This window comes from Falco cherrug, chromosome 1, assembly GCF_023634085.1.
Source record: "Falco cherrug isolate bFalChe1 chromosome 1, bFalChe1.pri, whole genome shotgun sequence".
Lineage (NCBI taxonomy): Eukaryota > Metazoa > Chordata > Aves > Falconiformes > Falconidae > Falco > Falco cherrug.
Window position 1 is genome coordinate 77677797 of NC_073697.1, and position 13183 is coordinate 77690979.

The window sequence follows — 13183 nt, forward strand, 5'->3', positions numbered from 1 at the left end:
TGCGATCTATTATTTTTTTATTATGCTTAAAACGCATATATGACAAGAACTGCACTGAAATACATTAAAACTTCCCCATGACCTTGGTAACTGAAAAGATTACATGCTAAAAGACATAGAAAAATTAGACAATGATTTGAAAATGTGAATTAGCCAGGGAGAGAGAGGGCACATGCATTACTAACAAATCTACAACAAAATTGTTATTGTAGAAGAAAGCTGACCTGGTCTTGTACAATGTCATCTTTGAGATAGTATGAATAATAAGGTGAAATAACCAAACAAAAGGAGCAAATTCAAATACTAACCCACTATTTTTTTAATTTAATCCATTTGCCCATATTTCCCATTTTATCAGATGTCTGTGATAAGTTTTGTGAGCTTGAAGTGCTGTTTCCAGACAAAGAGAAGCATAAAGGATTTCCTTGTGTGGGAAAAACATGGACCCAAATTAAGTTAATGCTGAAGGAGGCCTTCTGTACAAGGTTTGGTCCATTTTGACTAATGCAATTTAAATTCACATCCTTACCTTTTTTAAAACTATTTGCCCCGAGTGTTCACAGATAGATACATCCTAATGGGTTGCAGTGCTGTTCATCACACTGCCTGCAGAAATGAAAATGGAAACTGAGCGCTGTCTCAGGCAGATGGTTCAGCTTCTCTAACCTGCCCATACCTGAGGCTCTATGTGTCGGGGTTTGGGGTGGGAAAGGCAGGCAGCCCGTGCATTGGGGTCACAGGTGGTGCACACATGTGGGGATCCAGGGCTGGGGAGGATTTCTCAGGCAGGGCTGCTGCCTAAGAAACAGACCCTTTAGCAAGACTCCTGTGAGGAAGGAGTCACACTAGACGCGAAGTCCTGGCTTGCAGCAGAGAGTGCTTATCCACGTTTTGGGTCCCCCCTGCCAAACACAGGCCAGAGCTGTGGGGAAGCCGTGCTGTCACGCTGCAGGTGTAGGAGGCGGCAGGCAATGGAGTGGGGGATGCCAGATCAGCAGCTGTCTTAATCACATCACGTTATGCTGGGCAAGAAAACAAAAAAGAAAAATCTCAGGGGCAGGCAAAAGGTAGCAAAACGGGCAGGATAAGCAAGTGACAAGGGAGTAGAGCCACACTTTTTGTTGCTAGTGAAATACAGATTAGTTCATCTGTCTCAAACTTCACCCTACTAGCTGCAGTGCATATGTTGCACATAGGCTGTCAAAGCCTTCATACTAAATCTACTAATTTAGACCGCCTGCTGCCACTTCCTAAATGGTATGAACCATCCTATCTATCTGATACATGCAAGGATATAACAGACTTCAAGTGAAGAAAGAGCTCCTTTTTTTATAGGCAACCTTCCTAGCAAAGTCACGGGTAGTTCTACCTTTAATTCCCAACAAATGAAACTGCTGCTCTAGCTGACCTTAGGAAGGTCATTTTAAATACCCTGTGTGATGGAACTGAAACCTCCTCCCTCCCAGCCGCTAGACATTTGGTTCATTTCTATTTTCTCGCCGTTCTTTTCAAGAATGTTTTTAGAGTCACTGGTAAGACATAATTCACGTTTCTCCCATGGTTTTATTGAGTACCATAAAGCTGCGTGCAAACAAGTTGCACCAGACTCGGACAACAGAAATATGGTTATGGATAGAACCTATTGCATTCAAACAAAATACAGAAGTTACAACAGAACCAACAAGAAAACAAGGGTGAAAATCTTCTTTCATTTTCATTCCTATAGGGCCTCATGGATATACTGAGCTCAAGCAGAATGTAAATTTTCTGTTCCAATAGAAGGAACAGGTAAAGAAAAAAGAGCTAGCCAAGATCTCATTTTCAAGAGATTTAACAGCCTGACACTTCCCAGTTGCAGATAGCAAGTCTGGGAAAGAGAGAAGAGAGAAGAAACTTCCAAGATAGATAAGGCAAATTTTCATGGGTGCAGTCAACTAACTGGAGCCTATTTCTCAAGCCTCCTCCCTGCTTGGGCAATAAAGGGAATAAATTTACTGCAACAAACATCAGTGAAAGTTTGGCCAGACATAACTACAGCACACCTAGGATCAGGCTGCAAATAAAGATAAAGGACGATGCTATGAGAGCACTAGCTCAGGAAGGTGATAGCACAGATTATCTCATCAACAGGGAATTTCAATCTCAGATCATAGGTCTTGGTGACAACACCATCCTTTGCCACGGACATCTACTTATAAATTTCATAGCAGTAATATAATATCAGAGAGTTTGTGAATTCCTGACTCAGGAAAATGGCCTCATTTTTGATACTTACAGAGATGATACAGTGCAAGATTTTTGGGGGTTTGGTTTGGTGGGTTTTTTTCTCTCTGTTCTGTTTCTCCTTTTCTGCTCATTCTGTTGTAGGTACTGTAATGATTTTGGCAGGAGTAACTTATAAGAGGAACAGTGCAATCAGTGAGAAGGCTGGCTAAAGATTATCTATATAAATATGCTATTTTTAATGATAGAGTTAATTACCTTTGCATGTCTGGCTATAGCTTAATGCAAATATAACTTGAGTTAAAACAGGTCTGGCCTAAGCATGCTACATATTGATATTTTAGTTTGGTTATCATACAAGAGTGTTGCTGAGGGTTTTTCTTGACAGTACTGTTGAAACTGCATGCAAAATTGTACTTTTAAAAGACACAGCTTTAAACAAAAACTCTGGGTTTTGTGAAATGGTTGGAACTGAGCCCCAGTTTGACCTGACCTGTGCAGGACTGCAGGCTCAGATCGCCAATCTTAGAAACTTTACGGGTAGATATTTAACTCCATCCCTACTACTAACACACCTAACAATGTACTTGAGAACTGATTTCTGAACATTCTCCAAATCCACACTGAAATACAAAGTTTGTCACATCCACCAAGGCTATGATTACAGCAGGACTAAACCAGCAGAACGTTGTGTAAAGTTAACTGTACCCTGGAAAAGTCAGGGCAGACATAGCAATGGTAGTGAAGATCAATGTACTGGCAAAGCTACACTGGGCACCTTGCCTGAAACCTCACTGCTTCTCTTGCAGCTATTGTACCTGAAATTAATAGCAACAAAAAGAGAGCTCACATATCTAATTAAAAGCAGAGACTTGTCCCGTAAACGCCACAGAGGGAACACTGAAAATCCCCACAGGAGAGCATCTATTGTATGCCTCTATCAAGTACTAGTTTACAAAACATCAGCCTGTTTATAGTATTTGTCTAAGTATGTACTTGAAGTGGAAAGTGTTAGCACCTTTCTTCTATAATCTATATTTAGCCACGGTAGTCTGTCATAGTAAGCAAGGCAGGTTTGGTGGGAGCAAATCTTAATAAGGTATCCTATAGTATTGAAAATAACTGAGTCACAGTTGTAATATTTAAACTATTTATAATATCATTAAACAACAGTTCATAGGAAACCACTGTGGAAACCTATTTTCAGTAACATTGCTGATTTCTGCTACAGATTGATCTTAGCACTGAATGATCTGAAGACATAGCAGAGCCCAATATTTTTTCAGAAATGTCGTTAATTTCTTATCTATGTCTTCAGAGGTAGTTTTATGGAATTTAAGATTTATGTTTTGATTTACATTTAAATGTCTATATTTAATCTTCATTTCAAACACTATTGGACACTGTCCTGCTCTCCAGTATAATTAACATTTTGTTCAACTATCTTCCTTTGGCCATCAGTTACATTTTATAGAACAATTATTCAGTACATCAGCTCCTGCAAAAAGGTTTGCACAGATGTAAAAAGATACATTCTTAGGGAGAAAAAGACATGGGACTCATGTATTCAGCTAACTTGGAGAATAATTACTAACTGTAACAGGGAACACAGCATTCTCATCAATTAAAGTTTCTGAAGCCATTTCTACTTTTGCTTTTATTTATGTGGCTATGAAATGGGACACTGAAGTTTTAGGCAGTCAGCGCCTGGTCATCCAAACTAATGAAGTCAGTGGAATGGGGGTAAAGGCATTTTCCCAAAGTCTGTCTGATTTAGGCTGTTAGTACTGCCATGGAGCAGCAACAGTATCTCATCAAATTCTAGGCTCTGAGGCTTTTCTGAGATTATATTTTGCATTCAAAAGTACTGAAAAAGGAATAAGCCTAGAACTTTATTTCAATTACTTTGCATGCTCTCCAGTTAGTACCTTATTGTTGTCTTCTACTTGGTAGTACATTCTTACTTCTCCCATGTCTAAGCAAATCAAACTCTCCCGTGACTGAATAAAATATAATCAAGTAGTTGTGCTACTCCAGAATACTTAATTTAATTACTTATATTTCAGTAATGATATTTTCATTATATATAGACATACATAACAGAGAGAAAGAGAGCAAGAACAACTTTTAGAGTACTTAGCTGTGTGCTAGAAAGCTGACATACCTCTTACACAGAATTGCACAATAGAATCTGAAAACTGTACAGATTTGGCAAGCCTTGTGAAAAAGGAATAATCTTGCTATCTCTTAATGGTGTAATCCAAAATAATAGTTTTGGTTAGCCAATCATACTGCTACCTTTTTCTGTTTAGCTTCAGGTAAAATAAATGCAGACCCCTAGGAAGAACAGAAAGGCAGCAAGGTTTAACATTTTACAGTTCCTCAGTGTTCTTTGGGATAATTTTTCAACAGATTAGCAACAATTTAACATGAAATTATTAAATTATATAATGAAGAGTGGGTTCTGCATGGCAGGCTTAAAGTGCAGTGCTTCACCCTCAGGCTTCCTTTAGGAAATGCCTTTTCTCATCAGATAAACCCATGCCATATTAAGTCCAAAGGCAAGCAAAGGCATTGAGAAATAGAAACATTCAGCACATAGGGAACACTAAACATTGAAGGTGTCTGCATCCAACAGCCCAGCTTCACAGAGATAAATTTTCAAACTGGCTTTTCAAAGGCAGAACCAAGAGACATGACCTGAGGAACCAAGCAGAGGGCTGTGAATTTGTTGTTTCTTCAGAGCATACTCTTGCTGTAGGCAGGTGACACACAATTTTCCAGGAGACAGTAGCATGGAGAGCTAAATAGACTCCTAGGGAAACCCTGGTTCAGGGGAAGGAAGAAAAATGATACCATAAATTTGTGTTGAATACTGTCTTTTTCCCCTGAAAAAGGAAACCCTAAAGAGAGGAGGTGTTACAGCCCTGACAATTGCTATGATGAGCGATCCCTTCAGATTATTACACCCCATCTATCTCAGATATAAAAGTTAGCAGTGCAGCATAAAGCCCCTTTCCAGAAGGGAAAAGCTGGAGATCTCCAAGCATCAGCAGGAGAGATGGTGCTGAAATACAACAGGGGATAGAGAAAAACATTTTTAATTCCCTAGTGCTCTCAAGGGTTATTCTGAGGGTCACCAGCACTTTCAGAGATGGTACTTCTATGCAGGCTATATCGTGCAATGTAAAGGGCTTTAAAAGTTTTAATTAAAGAAAACATCCTGAAAGCAGTTACTTATTAGAAGTAAGAAGTAGTCTCAGCTGCCTGAGAAAGCTGAAGGCAATTCCAGGATGTTCAGAGGCAGTCCAAATAAGTTTCCAAAAATTTCTTATACACTTGGACCCTCTTACTACCCTGTCATTATAAAAGCAAAAAAAATATTTTTTTTTAAAAAAAGAATGTGTTTATGGGAGTCAAACTATTAGTCTGAGTATCCTCAAATATGGTTCTTATTAGCAAGGTGTTACCACAGCTTTCTTGACTAGTAGCTGGTATTCCTTTGGGTAATATTAACAGCTGCAATCAGAGACTGTTAACTATTACCCGGATTAAAGACCTTGTCATTCAGATTTATGGGAGGGGGGGGGGAGGAAACAAGGATTAATTCCCTTCTAGCACTCACAGGTCAAATATTTATTGTAGCTTAGCTAGTATAATGGGCTTGAACCACATCATAAGCTTGAACAAAAGCAAGATAACACAATATCACTTCAGCTCTGCTCAGGTCAGGTTCTTCACTGTTTCTGTTAAGCAAAGCAATGACCGTACACATTTTATTTTGCAGAATTACCCTTTAGCAGAAGCGGTATTAGAAAACAGCTTAACAAAAATTCCTCAGCCAGAACGTCTCCTCAACTATCATCTTCAGTGTTTGTAACAATACTACGCAATAAAACTAATTCAGCAAGAAACCTCAAGACCCAAGTTATTTGTAGCAAAAATGCCTAGAGTTGTAATATGCAATCAGTTGCATGAATATATTAATAGTGTTAAGAGCCTTAATCTATATAGTTCTCAAACTTTGCAGATTTGTTCAGCATTATGTTTATCAGAAGCATGCCTTAACGACACAGAAATGAAAACGGTTGCTAGAGCTGAGGAAAAGCTCGTACTGGTTCCTGACACTGCTTGCAGCACTGCTGTGCATGCTTTAGCAGTAGAATTTGGGAAGGGGGGGTAGGATAAACTACAACCCACCCACCCCCCGAGGCTGTAGAGGAAAAGCAGCGTGCTAAGACTCAGCAGGCAGAGCCTGGCCAGGTGCACACCAGCAGACTGCATCGCTGCCTTCCCTTGGGAGCCCAGGCTGCCGCAGGAACCCCTCCTTCAGCCTCCAATTTGGTGTGCTAATAATGCTGCACACAAAACCTGATGCTCCCTAGCAACTGCTGCTAGACAGGGTGTAGCCTTCTGGATTTTTGTTCATGCTGCTACCAATACAACAGCCATCGGTTTAGCGTCTGCTCAGCCAGGTCAGCCAATCTGAAAGGTAAAAACAGTTGCAGGGGGTTTGGCTTTTCACTCAAAAATTGAGGAGCAGTAAAAAATGCTTTGAAATCTCAGACTCTGCTTGGCATCTCTTTATAAAAAATCAGGTCTTTCTTCGTTTTGCTCCCTGGCTTAGCAGTGGTTTCAGAAATGCCGGCTGGGCTTTCCCCCGTGCGATTGCAGAGGACAGGGCTCTGACCATCATGCTGCAGTTTTGGTGCTTGCTGGCCCTGGGGACCCCTCGCACCTCCAGGCTGCACAGCCCTGTTGCCACCCCAACTGTGACACCAGCTTTTTGTACAGACTTAATGAAAACCAGATCAGAAATAACCCCTTCTGAGGAGGTTTATTTCGAAGCTCAGTCAGCTAACTGCACCTTGTTTTTTGATGATGTGGTGACGCTGGGGGCTGCTGTGCTGAGCCCGTCTGAGAACAAGTGGCCCAGGAAGCAGGAACTTCCCAAATCCAGCCTGCTGTCAAACCTAGCGCAGGCAGGTTGTGTTTCATATAGCCTCCCAAAGGCTTCACTTGTTGCTGTAAAACAGTTGTTAAAGCAAACCTAAAATAGAGGCTCCTGAACCGCTGGCAGAAGTCACATTGAACTTACTAGGGCTAGGACTTCACCCATTTAAATAAAAGGGCAGTCAAATATTTCTTGTGGTGTCATCATAAACTCACCTGTCCCAGAGCTGCCATAAAGCCAAGCAAGCTGGATATAGCCTAATCTCCTAATGCAGAAGATGAAAGACCTTGCATTTCTTAACTTTTGCTTTCCAGCAGGAAGGAAAGTGAAACGATTCATTTTTTCTTGTCAGTCACTTGGATTTTAAGCACTTGATATTCAGGGCTGAGTCTCTGAGCTGGGGGGGAGGGAGGTGGGGGTGAGGTGGGGTGTGCCATGAAATTCAAATCTGTTCCACATCCTTTGGATCTGGAGTTTAGTCTCACCTCTGCTTGTCTTTCAGAGTTCGTATTCCATACACAGCGTTAGCTGCTTGTTGTTATACCTCCAGTAAAGTAATTGAATGGCAAATGCTGAATTACATACTTACATCCATGTTTGTCCTTATTTCTGAAATCTGTAACTGTAGCTCCTAATAGTTCAACTACATCAACAAAACCCACAGCATTCACTTTCTTCAACTTACCTCTCTACTTAGTAAAATTCATGAGGCAATCCAGGTGAATAGCACACTGAGGATTACAAAGGATTTCAGCGAACTGGCAGCAGAGCTTAGCTTTGGCACGTAGTATTATGATGGAAGAACTGCAAACATTTTTTTTCTTTAAATTGATACACTAAAAATAGTCCCCCTTTAAAATCTTGCTGTATAAGAAAAGCTGATAATTGTTTAAAAGGTATAGAATAAGCTGAATTTTTTAAGAAACTGCCTTAAGTTTGCAGTCAGATAATTAAATTCAATGCTTTATAATAACTACAGGAACCATGGAGAAATTTTTTTTGTTATACACCCATGGAATCTAGATACACTGTAGGAGGATTTGCTTTTTGAAGCAGTAGGTATTTGTCATGTGCAGTGTCAAGATACGGAGCTTGATGAACAAATTGCTTAATGACATTTTCTTACATTTTTTTCTTTGTCTGTCTCTACCTAAAATAGGCTACAATTTTGTCTATGCTTTTGAACTACAAGTAACTACAAGATCCACCTATGAAAATTCTAGCATCAGAAGCATAGTAGGGTTAATGCATTAGGCTTTCACTGATTAAGCCCTAAATTCTTTTTCACAATAGCTCTCATGTCATACAAATTTCATTATTTAAAGCTGGTTTGCAATTGCTACAGTTAGTAGTCTCTGTTTAAGGGAAGACCAGCACTGAAATATCAGATGTTTCTGTCTTTTAGATTGTAAAAGAAAAGAAGAGATTTCTACCAAACCAAATCACAAAGAAAACCAGTATCTGACAACACTGAATGCTCAAAGCCTTTCTCACTTGTATTTTCTCATCAGTGACAAGCTTCCTATCTAATCTCAGTTAGATGCTAGAACCACTACAGAATTCAAATATTTAAAATCTAGGTAAGGCGGTGATCAACCTCAGATGCTTTATCTGCATTAATATCAAAGCCTACCCTTCAAACCTTCCTTCACCTGACCAAGCCAGCAGCCACCTGCACTGGAAACCCTTTTATCTCAGCCCTTGAGAACATTCAGCCCAGCCTCAGGAACGGGTATCACCTGGGGTGACCTTGCCCACCAATGTCCTTTGGTGTGGTCCTCTTACGCTGTAGACTTGAAGCAGTACTGCCGCAACTTTGTGTTCCTGGCTCACAGCTGTGGCTTGTGATTTGATTATAAGAATGGAAATAAAAGCAAGGCTCATTGCCTGAGGGCTCCTGCTAGGGGAAGTGGGTAGTATGGTGCTGGCTCCTGTGGGTCTAAGGTAAGATGCATATTAAGGAGTCTGGGGTTGATCAGACCCTAAGTAATGGCTTTTTATGTTATGAACATGCTGAAACTTGCATTCAGTGTATTAATCTTGTACGGTGCCAGAAAAGCAACAGGTACTTTAGAGTTTGTTCTTAATAAGTGGTATGTTGGATTAGAAAATAGTCATTACATGTGAATGCTGGAAATGGAGGTTTTCTAAAAAGTATTTTTTTTTTGTGTTCTTGGGGCTGTTCTCAGTTGGTCGGTTTTTCTGTTAATCTAACAAAAAGCAAGATAGGAAATTGGGTATACCCCTGCATTGAGTGTTTCTGCTGGTCTGCCCTCAGTAGCTCCTGGCTTAGCATGGGGGTTTTCTGGACTGTACTCCAGAGCCCCCTTTAGGAGTTGCACAATCTGTAATGTGGCCCAAGGAAAACCAAAGAGAGAAGGCAGCAGATGTCCTATGGGCTAGATCACTAGTACTTCAGAGTGATGGTCAGACTTGTGACAAAGGGTGAGTATATCATATTGCTCTTATTCATTGTTGCTGCTAAATGTTCCTAGCTGTCTGGTATTGCTTGAAATTGGGTACTTTGAAGCATTCCAATATGTCTGGAGCAGCAAAAGGAGGGGAGGAAAAGAACAACAATTTTAAATGTATACCTAGAATCAATTGTGCTCTGATTTCTGTAGCCTGTAATGTTTACATATTGGTAAAAAGGTATCTGTATCAAAAGACTTATTCCAGCACTGAAAACTGCAGGTCTGGTGCTCTGATCCATGAAGACAGTTTACTGAGTTAGAGGGAGAGACATAATTCTGACTTCAATGGTGCTATGCCGATCCCCGTCAGTCAGGGAGCCTCCGTGTGCTTTTTAGCCTTATCTGCTTGACAACCTGTCTATCTTCTCATGTGACTCTGCTGTTTTCTGTTCTGAAGCTCTAGTCTTCTTCACATTAGTGGGTGTCATGGTAACTGAGGAGCAACTGCACGCAGTAGGCTAGTAAAAACCCAGAACTGCTGAAGGTTAAGAAATAACTGGAAGGAATATTTCAGTAATGTAAAATTTAGAAAAACCAACTAATCACAAAAAACCCAACAAAAAAAGCCACCAAGAAAGACACTTCTAACTGATCTTCATGGCTTTTTTTTGTAAAGAAACACCGGCAGTAAATGAGTAGCACAGCTGGAACGTTGAACAGCAATGTGATGGCTCAGACATGTTGGCAAGCAACAGGGTATAGGTTCAAATCTGTACAGTTTCTCCTGCCTTTGTATGAAGGAGGCTGATGGCAGAAAACTCTGGAGATGTTTCAGTTTGTCTTTTGGCAGGTGTCTGTGGCCAGAGAAGCAAAGATGAAACTTAACTTTGCACAGTTAGGAACCAGATAAAACTCTTTACAGTGCTTATTCCCAGTAGGCATGTAAGAAGCGCAGGGGGAGCTTGCTGTGGTGTGGGCTTGTGAGAAGGAGCTGCAGGGTGGAATATGCCAGTGTGACCCACCAGGTGGTGGGGAGGCAGCTTGGTGATGGGAGGTGCTTCAGCAAAGAGGTTTGTGAGGGATCATAAGAATGAGAAATACAGATTAAAAAAAAAATCTGTTTCACAATTCAAATCCTCTTGAACTACTGACTTCTAGATAGTCTAATGATAAGTGGAAGACAAGGAATGAGCTTGACCTATAGCTCCCAGGTCTTGGACTCTCACCTGTGCCGATATTCTTCAGCCATACTTATGCGTCCTTCAAAAACAGACTCTTTTTCCAAGTGCGTTGAAGACTGCACAAGAGGCATCTTGGCAGCTGCAGGACCTTAGGGATGTTAAACTCTTCTAACCTTGTCCTGGCCAACAAATGTCTCTGCTTTAGCTGACAACTGATGGTAGTTCAGAGCTCTTATGTCATGGAGGGGAAGTGAGATTTCTTCAAAAATCTTAGTATAACAAATGCATCCTGGTCCTAATTATTAGGGATGTTTCTTATTTCTGCTTTCCGTTTGTCTAGCTCCAGCTTTCATCCACTGAATCTTTAAATGTAGACTAGACGTTCAAGAACTCTCTATGGTAAAAATCTCCCAGCATTGAGACATAGAAAATGCTACGATTTTACCTGGAATGTGTTACATGGCAAAATAATACCTGAAATTGTGTTATTTTGAATACATAAATCATTCTTCAATGAGGCAGACTTGTACTTGGAGAATTACAGGCTTCACATAATGCATCTGTCTGGAAACTTCTTTTTCTTCTAATAGCATCCAAACAAAGCACTGTACAGCTGTAGGCACATCCAAGGTTGAAAGAACCTTTACAGAAGTGAGGAGGCTGAAAAGCTTTGTGCAGGTGCTGTAATCAGAAGCCCTTTTCTCTTACTTTGCTGTCGGTTTTAGACTGGACAATTTGAAATCACTGTAGTGTTCTCTTTTTCTTCCACAATTAAGTTAGAAAGCAAACAAGCAGAATAGTGACTATCAGTCACTAGAAGCTACATCCACCTATATAAAGGAAGCTATCAGGATGTGTAGATGTCATCTGAATTGCAGTGCACTTTTTATGGAATAAGCATTTCATGAGACAGCAGTTGGATTATCTGGCTCTTGCTCTTCCCCTGCCTCTTCTCCCGAGTGTTACACCAGGATCTTTCTTCCACACTCCTCTGGATGCGTACTTGGTCAGCCTTGCCTTCCCACCCCCCCCACCCCCCCCCCCCCTAGTGTTTCCCTTGGGTTAACAGCCTTCAACAGTACAGGTGGAAACATTTGCCTCTATGTAAAGCACATTGGTTTAGGCGTCATCTTGGGACTAATAATGTATATATTTAACCAGGAAAAGAACAACCCTTGGCTTTATCTCAAAACTGATGATGAATACAGGCCTAAACGTGCTTGTGCAATCTGTGTATAAAAATCATCTTCTGCCCCTTCTGCTAGTCATCCAGTCATCAGTCTTTCAGATGATGTCGATACTGCAAAGTTGAAATGCCCTCTGCTGCTCTTGGCAGCCCTGCTAAGTGCAAATCCCATCAGTAATTCAGAGCCAGCCGCCCAGGAGAGCTGTAGCCCTGGGAGGGGAGCCTGCCCTGGGGAAGGGGGCTGGTGTCATTGCTTCTGCCTCAGAAAAAGTAAAGAATTGACTTTGCAGCTGGGTAGTGGTTGCAGTATCCTTTGTACGGGTGGAGTGCAAGATAACTTGAAGCCGTATTACTGCTTCTTCCCAGTTTAAACTGAGTAGGAGTAAACCCAGATCCCAGTGTAACCTGGCACAGACGGAGTCCTGCTCACTTATTTCCTGCTGCTGGCAGAGACAGCCAAAGCTCCCTGCTGCAGCCTGCGCAAACCTGGGTGCGGAGCGAGGTGAAAGGGGAGGAAAAGCAGAGCAGCAAATGATGCCAGGAGGAGCGCCTCAGCCAGGTTGGGGGCCAGGGAGTGAGATGCTTATGTGGTAATTGGAATAAATTCTATAAATGCAGTTTAGAATGGATGGAAGGATGCAAGCAATTAATCTGTTTTATTATTTTTAATTTCAGCTTTATATTCAAGTGTAAAACATTTTATGTGCACAAATGCAAGAATATGCAGACTGAAAGTAAAAACAATGTATGTGAACTTTCATATTAATCTGAAATAGGTTAGAGGTTTATTGCTGGGAGAATCACTAGGGGAAGGGATTTTGAAGCTCCATGCCTTTGCGAGGTTTAGTGAACAGGGGGGAGGCAGAGATGAGATGCAGGGAGCTTGGCAAGCCTTGCTTGTCAAGTTGTATTTGCTGCAGTACTATGGGGATGGAGCCTGAGGGGAGAACTGGGACTGACTTTGGTGCAGAGGCACTTGCCAAAGCTGCTGAGCCCTTACAGCAACCCTGCCTGGGCATGAGGAGAGGACTAGGTGGGCTGCTGCTGGGGCACTCCTGCTCACTACACAGGGGCTGCCTTAGGGAGCAACGTGGCTTCAATGTAGGCATAACCCAAGTGTTTAAAACTGGTAAAACTTGACAACAGTTTTGGCTGGTTGGGGGATTTTTTTGGCCTAGGTTTCCCAGAACTACTGCAAGTGTAGTTGACTTTCCCCGTTGGTGGT

At 41.4% G+C, this 13183-nt stretch overlaps 1 protein-coding gene across 1 annotated transcript in view; it reads right to left on the reverse strand.

Moving 5' to 3' along the window:
* Positions 1-13183, reverse strand: part of TMEM154 (transmembrane protein 154) — a 39773-nt gene continuing 26590 nt past the window's right edge. Inside the window, exon 7 of the transcript XR_008733293.1 lies at positions 1-1022. The gene's annotated coding sequence lies outside the window, so the exon portion shown is untranslated. The remainder of the gene's footprint in view (positions 1023-13183) is intronic.